This window comes from Cervus elaphus, chromosome 8 (genome assembly GCF_910594005.1).
Source record: "Cervus elaphus chromosome 8, mCerEla1.1, whole genome shotgun sequence".
In the NCBI taxonomy this organism is placed as follows: Eukaryota; Metazoa; Chordata; class Mammalia; order Artiodactyla; family Cervidae; genus Cervus; species Cervus elaphus.
The window spans coordinates 3,182,063-3,194,178 of NC_057822.1; positions in this window are offsets into that span (position 1 = coordinate 3,182,063).

Below are 12,116 nucleotides of genomic sequence, written 5' to 3' on the forward strand. Positions count from 1 at the left end.
GCCCAGCGCGTGGCCTGTGTCTCTTTGCCTTGGGTCTGTGAGCGGGAGGAGTCTGTCTGAACTGCCCGCAGCGGTAACCGCCTGGCCCCAGCCTCTCAGAGCCTTTCCGGAAGCACAGCCGTGGTGCGTTCCTCCCCGCTCGCCCCGTGATGTGTAGTTTTCAGAGCTGCTTCCACCTCATAAATCGGAGCTTGGAGAGTGTGGTGTGTGTCCGAGGAAGACGACGAACGTCCAGAGGAGCCCCGCTTGCTCTGGCAGTTAGTTCTTTAAAGCCCGTGTGTCGTCCTGACCACTGGACCCGGCCGGCCCGTCTCAGCCGCGTCTGCTGTGCTGAGTCAGGCAGCCGGCTGTCTTGGCAGGTAGGAGCCTCACTGTGGTGGTGGCTCACCCCATCGATGTCCCGGTTCCTCTTAACTTCAGGGAGCTCGGCGCCCACCGACCAGGCCTCAGCACTGAGGGCTCTGGCCCGGGGACTGGGGAGGGGTCTTGGCTTACACGGCTGGCAGGGAGGCCGTGTTTGGGGTTGATTTCATCTTCATGTGGCACCAGAAGTCCGAGGACAGAAGGGCCACTGACGCTGCCTCTCTGTGAGTCTGTCCCTTTGGTTTCACCTGAATCAGGGGGGCTAGACACAAATCGGGTATTGTAGCAGATTATTCTGAGAACTCGCAGAGCCTCAGAAGTCAGACTTCCGTATCTTATTTCTCTCTATTAATGAAATTAAGATGGGCAGGACTTGATCCCACTCGTCCCTTTAAATGTTTACTGACCATCTACAGTGAGCTCAGTACTATTACAGGCAGTGGAGATAAATGGATGAAAGACAAGATGCCCTTTGAGGAGCTGAGAGTCTGCTGCAAAGACAGACAGACAAACTCTTTGGACGTTGGCTGAGGAGGGGTGTGGACAGAGGGCAGCCAGAGCGAAGGGGATCCTTAGGATGGCCTGGCAGAGGAGGAGGGGATATGAGCGCAGGCTTGAAGTTGATTGGACCTTCCAGGCAGGAAGAGAGGGGAGGTAGCTTTTGCACAGGCTCAGAATCACGGCAGGGTGTTTTTTTGTTGGGGAGCCACTAGGAAGTCGTTTCGCCAGAGTGTGCAGGGGCCACAGAGATGTGGGGGAGCGGAGTGAGCCTCAGGATAGAGTTGGGGTCTCTACCAATGGGGAATGTTGATTAGACAGTTTTTGCAAGTATCGCAGTGAGCAGATTCAAGAAAGAACGACCTTCTCCCTTCCTTCCTCAGCCTTCACCCCGGCTCCCTTCCCAGAAAGGTGTGCCGCGCTCTAGACCACAGCAGGCAGTTTGGGCCCCACAAAGCGTCCAGGCTCCTCTGCTCTCAGGGGTTTTTCATTTCTGTGGATCACTTGACACCCACAGATGGGCCGTCCCCCAGGACTGTAAGGTCATGGCTCCCACCTACCACAGCCGTTCCGCTGTTTCTCACTTCCCCTCTTCATCCCATGATCATACGTGCTTGCTCAGCCGCTTCAGTCATGTCTGACTCTCTGCGATCCCCTGGACCGTAGCCCACCAGGCTCCTCTGTCCCTGGGATTTTCCTGGCAAGAATACTGGAGTGGGGTGTCCTCCTCCAGGGGATCCTCCTGACCCAGGGATCGAACTTGTGTCTCCTGCATTGCAGGCAGATTCTTTCATCTCTTAACACTTGTCAACTACCATACTTGCTTTAAAAGTTACTATTTCCCCCGTCCTCCCAATTTTCCCATCTTTATTCAGGCAGAGAGACTAGCAGGTCCCTTTTCCGAAAAAGACAAAAACAAAACACAGCTGCCCTCTAATTCTTCAGATATGTCAGCAGAAAACGGAGTGGAAATGGACACTGGAGTCCGACTTCTTTCTTGGTCTCATTAATTGTTAGGTTTTAGGCATTTATTTGCAGGGATCCCTTTGCCTGGCATCTTGGAAACTCCACTGGTGTGTTTTGAGAAACCCCACTGAGCTCTGTAGGGGAGTAGTTCTGGGCAAAGGCCAGCCAAGGGAAGCACTGGCTGTTTGCTTTCCCCGCAGAGCACTTTGTATTCCCGCCTTGTACTCCGAGCAGAGATGGGTCCCACACGCAGTGCTCCATCTTGTCCCTTCTCCCGGCCCCCGTCTCAAATCAGCGTTCAGAAAGTCCCAGTGCGCTGGCAAAGGCTCACGTTCTGTTCTACTTAAAGTTTCATTAGAAATTCACATCCTCTGGGGCCCTGTTCCCTTGTGGGCTTGTGAGGCTTTGTTTCCTGCCGGCCCTCCTGGAACCAAACAGCAGGGAACCCGGGGGTTTGGGGAGAGAGCGGTGGGGACCCCGCTGGGCCCAGGACACCAGGATGAAGCTGCGGCGCCCCAGAAGCGGCCTGCCCTGCCAACACACATAAATACGCGCGGTCTGAATGTGACACTGTGTAATTTGGCCCAGAACAATATGTATTTTGAACTCACTTACGTGAATGACTTTGGCATTTGGGGACCCACTGGGGGAACCTTTATCAGGCTGCATTGGCCTTGTGCAGAGGTCTGCCTTTGTTCTGAGAAGTGGCCTCGGAACACACCCTCTTGAGCTGTCTCCTGGATTGTCATCCCCTCGTGTGTTTCAAAAGATCTGCGGATGCGGTCTTGAAATTCTGCCTGCAGGAGATGCAGAAATTGAGAATAAAGGCAATATCTATGTACTTCTGCTTTTCCTTTTCCCAAACCTCACTGTTTACTTTTTTTTTTTTTTAATGTAACCAAGCCATAATTACATTTTACTTGTCATGGTTCAATCTGATTGTATTGTTGAAGGACTATTTTTGAACCTGTCCAAATAAACTCTGCAAAGTCTTTCCACAAGGATGTACTTCACGGGGCTGGAACAGCCTTCATCCTGAGTGGTGCTGAGACAAACCATCTCCTGTTGCATGCTTTCTAATTACATAAATGCCAAGGGGTGGAAGGGAGAAAGTGGAAATTCTCAGTACCAAAAGGCGTGTTAAATTTAGAATCACCAGCTCATCTGGAAGCCATCACCACTCTCTAAGTGTGCCGCAAGCACCATTTCCCCTCGGACACCACCAGGGGTGATGTCAAGCTTAACAGCCCTGGGCCGGAGTGGGGCAGGTGTCCCCGGGCTCGCTGGGCAGCCTCATGCAAGGTGAGCGTGAGGGTCGGGGTGACCGCGAGGGTCGGGGTGACCGCTAAAGCCTTGAGGAGCCACAGAGTGGGGACAGGGGTGAGGAAGAGGCGGGGCTGACACGAGAAGAGCCGTGGGGTTCCCAGGCGACGACCGGGGTCCACGTTCCTGCTCCACCACTCAGCTGGATGTGACTGGGGGAGGGGGGCTTCCTCAGTCTCTTCAAACTTCCGTTTCCTCTTCAATAAACAGGGAAAGGTCATCTCTACCCTGCAGACACTGGGGGTCAAGTGTATACTCGAACACAGGTATCCAAAAGGGGTGCTGCTATTTGAATCAGTGCAGAATGCATGGCGTTACTGGTTGGTGGTCGGGGCTGTTCTAGAATGCCGCTGCTGCTGCTAAGTCGCTTCAGTTGTGTGCGACTCTGTGCGACCCCACAGACGGCAGCCCACCAGGCTCCCCCGTCCCTGGGATTCTCCAGGCAAGAACACTGGAGTGGGTTGCCATTTCCTTCTCCAATGCGTGGAAGTGAAGTCACTCAGTCGTGTCCGACTCCCTGCGACCCCACGGACTGCAGCCCACCAGGCTCCTCTGTCCATGGGATTTTCCAGGCAAGAGGACTGGAGTGGGGTGCCACTGCCTTCACCGGTTCTAGAATGAAAAGGGCATAACCTTGGGCTCAGGGAGTTGGTTCTTAGAGTCTAAGTTAGATCTGAGGGAGGGAACGGGTATCTCCAATGAACTCCTGGTAATAAAGAGGCTGAAAATGGTTGGAAAACACAATGCATCTTCAGGAAGCCATATCGGTGTCATCAGCGCTCGACTCCACCGAGACACACCCAAACGAGAAAAGCCTCCTGAAACTCCAGCCGAGCTTCTCAGACCAGAGTCACTGTGCGCAGGGCCTCGGTGCTAGACCAAGAGGCGGAGGAGGGGAAAGGGCGCTGAAGCAATTCTCTGGGAGCCCGAGAGCCCCAGCAGCTTCTGGTGGGGCAGGACACGGACAGGACCGAACGTCCGCACTCCAGGTAACTGGCTCCAGCTGTGTGATCCTCACTTGGGGCGTTCAGAGCCAGTAGACGTAAGTGGAGGAAGACGATGTCAAGAATCCTGGAGGAATTCAGGAGTGGGCAGAAGCTGAGTCTTTAATAGGGAAGAAACTGGGGCTAGAAAAAGGAGCTCATTATCAACTGTCAGTCATCTTTATTCCTGGTCTAGCCAGTTTGAGCCTGGCAGAACGTAATTTGATCACTTCAAATGAATATATAATAATAGTTTGTATTTATTGGGCACCTGCTCTGTGCTAGTCATTATTCTAAGGCTTTATGTACATTGTGATGCTTACTTTTTACAACAATCTATTATACTAATTTTATAGAAGAAGAAACAGGTTTTGAAAGGATAAGTTCACTTGTTCAAGGATAAACAGCTAAGAGGTGACACAGGCAGCATTTTCACCTGGTTCCAGGACCCAGACACTTAAACTGCTGCTGTGCCGGTTGGAAGCTGTTTAAACCGGAAAGGGTCATACATACATAAACAGGATTTGATACAAACCTGATGGAATTAGTAATCAGAGTCAGTGTCATTGAGTTTAAATTGATAAAAACAAGTTGGTCCAATTTGAAATTATCTATATTCGTTAAAAATAATTCCTATGTTTATTAGTCAGAAATACAATTGTCAATAAAGGAGGTGGTCTTGAATAAAAACAATATAATTGTTAATCAGAGATTCAGGTCAGTATTATTGATGAGTTCTGCTAAATCCTTGCAAGTGTAATAAAGCATCATGCCTTTATTGACTGATACGTCTTAAAAACTAGAAACGCTTTTGAGTTCGTCTTATTTATGTATTCTTGGCTGTGCTGGGTCTTTGTTGCTACGCATGGGCTTGCTGTGGTTGCGTTATGCGGGCTTCGCGTTGCAGAGTGCCGACTCTAGGCACGCAGGCTCCGTAGTTCCGGCTCGTGGGCTCTAGGGCACAGGCTCCGTAGTTGCGGCGCAGTTGCCCCAAGGCATGTGGCATCTTCCCGGACTAGGGATCAAACCCACGTCCCCTGCATTGATTCTTAACCACGGGACCATCAAGGAAGTCCTCAATTCATTTTTTTAAAAAGACATTATTCGTAGACAGTAAAATGCACCCCCATCACTAGGTGATGGGAACCCTTTTTATAATGTATAGTGATCATATTCACTACCTTTATGGTTTACTTCTAAGGGGTTAAATTTTTTTTTATAACTTTCGATTTTGATTCTGTTTTATACTTAGAGAAAAGTTGGGAAGATAATGCAAGGAATTCCTTTGTACCCTTGACCCTTGTTTACCAGTTGCTCACCTTGCTTCTCATTTATCATTCTTGATGTGTATGCAGAGTATTTTTTTGAGCCATTTGAGAGGAAGTTGGAGATATGCCCATTTACCCCTAAATACTTCAGTGTATGTTTTCTAAGAATAAGGATGTTCTCATATAACCATGGCACAGTTATCAAAATCAGGTGGTTAACATGAATGCAGCAGTATCTAATCCATAATACATGTTCAAATCTGGTCAGTTGTCAAAACAATAAGTTGTCTGTCTGTCTCCCCCAGTCTAGGAGCCAGTCCGGCATCGTGCATTGTACGTAGCTGTCGGGTCTCTTTCTTTAATCCAGGACAGTTCATCGGCTTTTGTTCGTGATCTTGACATTTTTGAAGAGTGCGAGCCAGTTATTTTGTGAAGTGTTTCTCAGTCTGGGTTTGTCCCGTGCTTCCTTGTGATTAGATTCAGGTTTTGAGGTTTTGGCAGAGATGCTCTTGAGTCCTTTTCAGTTCGTCACACCAGGAGGCACCCGGCGTCCATGTGTCTCAACGTGAGTGAGGTGAGCTTTGGGCACTTGGTTAAAGTGGTGTTGGCCTGGCTTCTTCCCTGTAAATCTATTATCTTTCTCTTTGTAATTTATAAATAAGTTGTGAGGAGATAACTTTTGAGGCTCTTCCTTATCACACGATCAGAGTTTCAGCATCCATTGATGGTTTTCTCAGTTCGCTGTTCCTTATTATTTGACATTCTCTGAGGAAAGAACTTCCCCTTCTCCCACATGTATTTGATCGTCAATTTGTATCAGTGTGGACTTGTGGGTCCTCGTTAAATTGATTATTATAAATCCACTACTGTCAATATTTGTTATTCAGGTCGTCCAGACCTGTCTAGTAGGAGCTCTTTCCGTCTAGGGCCTGTATCTTTTGACATCTAGCCCATCTTTAAGGATGAGATAGCCCAGACTCTTCTTTTATTGGCTTTACCCCAGCCTAGAGGTCAGCCACTGCTCCAAGCAGCCCTGGTTCCTTTTGGGGGAGAATGGTGGTTAGAAACCAGGAGCAGTAAGGGTGCCCACTGCCGTCGGCGTCACTGCTTCCCGGCCTCGCAGCAGGTGTGGCTGCGGAACGTGTGTGTGTGTGTGTGTGTGTGTGTGTGTGTGTGCGCGGCCTCGCAGCAGGTGTGGCTGCGGAACGTGTGTGTGTGTGTGTGTGTGTGTGTGTGTGTGGCCTCCTGCTGCCTTCGGTCTCTGCACATCTTGTCTGTTGCTCGTCCATCAAGACCGAGAGTGCGTTTTTAGCATCACTGTATTTGTGGGATAGTTTCGTCCTTAGGAAGTTGCGTTCAATGTTTCCCATATTCTCAAAACCCCTGAATTAACTGGCTCTTTAAGTGGGTGGCCCAGTGGGCATCTCCACGGGTCAGGGACTTGCAACTGGAAGAACGGCCTCCCCAAATTCTGACCACAGCTCTCATCCGAGCCACCTCCCTGGGTCGCTGTGTGACCACAAGCAAGTCACGTGGCCGCCCTGGGCCTCCTGTGAGAGCTGTCACGGCCCCTGCCTGTCACAGCGCACATGTGAGGTCAGGCATCCTGTTACCGAGGAGAAAAGTGAAACAGCGAAACAAGATTCTCTTACATAATCAACTGTGCAGCAAGTTATGATCCAAAGGATCACCCTGCCTTTAACCTGGAGGTCGGGCCGTTGTGATATCGCCTGACAGACTCACAGAGACAAATGGAAGGCCTGCCGCTGGTCCAGACCTGACCCCGTCTTCTCCACGGAGGGCACCCTGTGGGTCAGCTGGGAAAGAATCCGCCTGCAATGCGGGACACCCTGGTTCGATTCCTGGGTCAGGAAGATCCGCTGGAGAAGGGACAGGCTACCCACTCCACTATTCATGGGCTTCCCTGGTGGCTCAGATGGTGAAGAATCTGCCTGCAATGTGGGAGACCTGGGTCGGGAAGATCCCCTGGAGAAGGGAAAGGCTACCCACTCCAGTATTCTGGCCTGGAGAATCACATGGACTATATAGTCCATGGGGTCACAAAGAGTTGGACACGACTGAGTGACTTTCACTTTTCTCTCCATAGTGGGCTTTATGGATAAAACCCAAGTTCTGCTTTTTGTTTTTTAACCAGAAACAGTCCTCTTATCAAGGAGTAGCAAGGTAATTATACATCTTCCCTTAACCTATATAGATACCTTCTTGAAGACCAGGAGGTGGAGCCACAGGAGGTGAGACACAGAAGATGTCCATCAGTGTCCACGTCTAAGAAGGTTTCTTGATTCCTCCCCCTTGACCCCAGAAAGCAGCCGTGCTTCTTTTTGGCCGGGACCTGTGGTCTGTAAAGCCTCGATTCAGCTGAGGAAGGGGACCCTCGGGGGATTGTTCTCACCCTGCCAGAATCTCTGCCCAATCTTCCCGGGGCCTCCCGGCCTTCAGCCTCTCCCCCTCCCGTCAGTCCTAACTCAGTTTAATGCATGTTGTTTCCTGTTCACAAATTTTCAGTGGTTCCCCAATAATGAGCAAAATATCGGTCCACATTTCTTAGCCTAGCATTGAAGGTCCTTCACCATGTAGCCCCTATCTCTTCCTCCTTTTGTATGCCCCCGACCCCTTCCCTGGAGTAAGACAGAGGCCAAGAGCAGGCGCTCCAGCCATGCTGTCGGGGTTTGAGTCCTATTCTGACACTTAACTCAGTGCTAACGGGTTTTGGAAGTTATTTGCTCTGTCCACGCCTCCCATGTGGTGCCCACGGTAAAGAATCCACCTGCCAACGCAGAAGACGTAAGAGGCGCGGTTCGATCCCCGGGTCGGGAAGGTCCTCTGGAGGAGGGCACGGCAACCCACTCCAGTGTTCTTGCCTGGAGAATCCCACGGACAGAGGAGCCTGGCGGGCTACAGTCCATGGGGTCGCACAGAGTCAGACACAACTGCAGCGACTTAGCACGCATATGCCTCAGTCTCCTCATCTGTAAATGGGAGCAATGATGCCCATCTCAAAAGTTACCATGGAAAAACAAAAGTTATCATGGGAACATACAAAACTCCTTTTGCACAGTGCTTGGTATTCAGTCATTTGAGACTGCATTGTTATTGTTGCCCCCTTTGAATCTGTTCTCCACCTGGCAGCCAGGGAGTGTTAAACTGGGCTATGTCAGCCCTCCACTCAGCCTTCCGGCGCCTTTCCATCCCACTGGGAGGAAAAGCCAAAGTCAGCAAAACGGACTCCGGCACCCTTCCTGATGCCGCCCTCCACCTGCCCGTCCACCAGCTCCCTGTTTTTCCGTGCAGCCTTCCTGTCCCCGCTGTGTCTGAGCACACGGGCTGTTCCCACGCTTCCCCCGGGGTCCCCACAACTCGCCCCTCGTCTCCTTCCTGGCCTTATTCAGCGGCTCCTTCTCGAGGGGGTCCCCCCAGACTGCTCTGGCTTTTGTGAGCCGCCCCCCCCCCCCACGCCCCGCCCCCCCACGCCCCGCCCCACGTCTCTGCTTTTCCTCTTTGGCCTTTATCACAATCCCACAGCTTGTGTCTGGACCTACGTATTTTGTTGGTGATCTGTCTCCTCCCGCTAAAATGCAAGCTCTCTGAGGGCAGATATCTTTACCATTTTGGAGAGACTTTGTTTTGCTTGTTTGCTTGGAGGGTGTTTTTTTCTTTTTTTCTAACTGCCACATCCTTAGGACCTGAATAGAGCCTGGTGCATAGTAGGCACTCAACCAATACTCATTGAAAAACTGAATGTTAGTCTCTTACCTCTATTTCAGTCGAGCTAGTAGTTATCTATTCCTGAAACACATTTTTCCTAGGAGTGACAAATGCATTCAAACAAACTACAATTGTGTCACAAGCCATCGGTATCCCTTTTGGTGGTTTCCTAGAGCTATGTTAAGACGGATTCTGAGGCTGGGACTTCCCTGGTGGTCCAGCGGCTGAGACTCCGCACTTTCCATGCAGGGGGCCCAGGTTCAATCCCCGGTCAGGGAACGGGATCCCGCATGCCACAGCTGAAGATCCCGGGTGCTGCAGCTAAGGCCTGACATGACCAAATACACAAATATTTAAAGAAAAGAAAAAGCGCCCTGAGGCTGTTTCTGGGCCAGTCCAGAAGGTGTACGTTAGTGGTCTCTGCTGTGGTGCTCTGAGGTCTGAGGGTTGCGTGCTTGTCCAGAGCAAACCCGTTTTTCCAGGCGCTTCCTTTCTGAGTGTGGACTGCTTTCCCAACTGGCCCAAGTCCTGCCCATGCCTCAAGGCTTCTTCCTTCCAGGACAGGCCTTATGCTTTCCTCTGTCTCCAGGTCCTGGTGCTGTGCTAGACACTCAGTACGCGGTCAAATATATATATGTGTAATAACATGTGTGAGTTCAGTCACTCAGTCGTGACCAACTCTCTGTGACTCCATGGACTGCAGCACGCCAGGCCTCCCTGTCCATCACCAACTCCCAGAGCTTGCTCAAACTCATGTCCATCGACTCGGTGATGCCATCCAACCATCTCATCCTCTGTTGTGCCCTTCTCCTCCTGCCCTCAATCTTTCCCAGCATCAGGGTCTTTTCCAATGAGTCAGCTCTTCGCATCAGGTGGCCAAAGTATTGGAGTTTCAGCTTCAGTGTCAGCCCTTCCAATGAATATTCAGGACTTGATTTCCTTTAGGATGGACTGGTTGGATCTCCTTGCAGTCCAAGGGACTCTCAAGAGTCTTCTCCAACACCACAGTTCAAAAGCATCAATTCTTCAACGTTCAGCTTTCTTTATGGTTCAACTCTCACATCCATAAGTGACTACTGGAAAAACCATAGCTTTGAGTAAACGGACCTTTATTGGCAAAAATACTGTCTGCTTCTTAATATGCTGTTTAGGTTGGTCATATTTTTTTCTTCCAAAGAGCAAGCGCCTTTTATATATTGTTTTAATCAAGACTTTTAGGGAAGTAAATAACAAACTCCTTCAGATCAGCTTAAGATTGTAAGACACTGGAGAAGTTCAGAGAGTCCAAGGAAAGGTGAATATTGAGGGGTGGATGAGAACCAAAGCCTCGTCAGCTCCTTCAGCAGCCAGCGTTCTCTAGAATCCTGGCCCTAATGCAATTGAGCTCACCAGCCCAGTCCCCGGCCTCTCAGCCCAGACTCCTGAGAGGCAGGACTCGACTGGCCCGGCCTGGGTCGGCTGTCTCTCCAGGCCACGCTCTGGCCAGGAGGGCAGGCTCATGGGGACGCCCCTGGCTGCTGACCTCCTTGTGCTGGTTGGAGGGTGTGCTTGGAAGCCGGGTCCCTGGCAGAGGGGCCGCACAGATACCCACGTGATGTTCTTCCGTGCCTTCTTTTTCTCCAATATCCATGTTCCTAAGCAGGAGGATTCTTCAATGAATTTATCTGGAGCACAAAAACCTTGAGGAAGAAAAAGAAACCAAACAACTGTTCTGTGGGATGTTAAATACTCACAGAAGGACCAACTCTTGAGGAGAGAGAAAGTTTCTTCTCCTACTCTCTGTGGATATGTGTGGGCAGCTGGGAGCTGAGAAATGGAAGAATGGAGAAGGAAGTTTATAAAAGAAGGGACTTGCCTCACACTGCCCAGCACCCCAGCCCGGGTGACCACGTGGCAGGGCGGAGGATCCCAGGCACGAGGCCCTTTCTGGAGAGCCCAGCTCTGGGGCTGGCAGGTGGAGGTGGGGGGGGTGTTCCTCGGAGGTCCGGGAACCCCAGCTGAGGGAACCTGGGGGTCTGATGGGGGAGGAAGCAAACAAGGAGCAAAGTGAGAGGCTGGGGGTCGCCCCCGACACCCCGGTGCTGGCATGTAGGCCACGCTCCTGGAGGCATCGGTGTCCTCATCACTCGAGATGAGCAAACAGCCGTAACTACCACTGCAGTGGAAACGGGAGCTTCCCTGGAGTCAGACCGACGTGAGTTCACATGTCCGCTTTACAGAACTGAGGTCTCCTCTCTGACCCTCCTCTTTTCTCGTCTCCCCCTTCTTAGCCCTCGGTCCCTCTCGTTGAGTTTCAGTTTCCCGCCTTACCTACCAAGGGCGTCTGACATCCTCCCACGGCGCCCAGCTCCCCTCATTTCTGCGCTCATCCGGGGCGGTGTCCACACCTCCCACAACAGCCTTCCCCGGGGCAGACCCCAGAGGGCGTCACATCATCACCTCCTTCCGCTTTCTGTGAGCCCACGGCGGGGCCCAGAGTCCTCCCGAACCCCCAGGGATGAGGAGGAGCAGGCCAGAGCCAGCCTCGGGGGTGAACCCGGAGTCAGGCGACCTGATTCTGCTCTCGGATCTGCTTGCCGACTCGCCCAGGGAAACTCGGCACATCCTCTGCGTCTGTGGGAAGGGATAATGGGACTCTAGCAGCCTTCCCTTCCTATGGGCCAGCTGGGGCCAGGCTCTGGGCTCCACGTACATGTCCCTCAGCGAACTCTCCCTGTTAGCGTGCGCCTGGGCACTGTTAAAACTCCTGTTTTGCAGATGAGGAAACTGAGGCTCAGGGCACGCATTCCGTGGGTGAGGTGAGAGAACGCTTGGCGCTGCAGCCTGGGTTTGATCCAGGGACTCTGACTCCCTGCACAAACCTCCCTAAAATAGCTTTCATTTTCTGGGGCGTGTGCTATTTTCCAGGAACCGTGCCGAGTACTTTGCATCCATTTATCTCCTTGAGTCCCGGCTCCTTCTCATCATCATCTACCTCAAACGTCGCCTC